The sequence below is a fragment of the Cynara cardunculus genome (assembly GCF_001531365.2).
Source record: "Cynara cardunculus var. scolymus isolate 2C chromosome LG 5, CcrdV1, whole genome shotgun sequence".
Lineage (NCBI taxonomy): Eukaryota > Viridiplantae > Streptophyta > Magnoliopsida > Asterales > Asteraceae > Cynara > Cynara cardunculus.
The window spans coordinates 24077908-24078513 of record NC_037532.1 but is presented as its reverse complement, the minus strand read 5'-3'; positions in this window follow the sequence as shown (position 1 = coordinate 24078513).

Sequence of the window (606 nt, the reverse complement as noted above, 5' to 3'; positions counted from 1 at the left end):
AATTCTTCTTCCAAGAACAATAAGACCAAACCAAAAGAGGCTATGGCATACTTTAAACAAGTTAATTTTAAGGGACCCAATTGGAAGTGGTTACCCAAAATAAACGTTCTCTAAATGCAGAAGAAGCAGCATGTGCCTACTTGGGTCGTGGACTCAGGATGCTCGAGAAATATGACTGGCACCCAAGAGTTTCTGTAATCATACCTCAAGAAAGGAGGAGGTTCTGTTGTATATTCTGTTGAATGTCTTATTGTTTATTCCTTGTTGTATAAAGTTTTTCTTTAAGTAATCTCTTTTTGTATATAGTTTTACTTTTAAATTTCATTTTGTATATAGTTTTACTTTTAAATTTCATTTTGTATATAGTTTTATTTCTTGATTAACCTTTACTTGTTTTCATAGTTAACAGGTTTATCTTGCAGAGACTTGCAAGGTTTGAGGGGGAGTATGTGCTTAAAAAGAATAAAACTTATTGAAGAAGAAAAACGTCTTTCATCACAGAAGTCTTTTCACAGATCCTCTGTGATAACTCTCAGAGGCTCTATGAACGGATTCTCTGTCGATACTTCTTCTTAGAATTTTAAATGTTTTTGTTTTGAGGGGGAG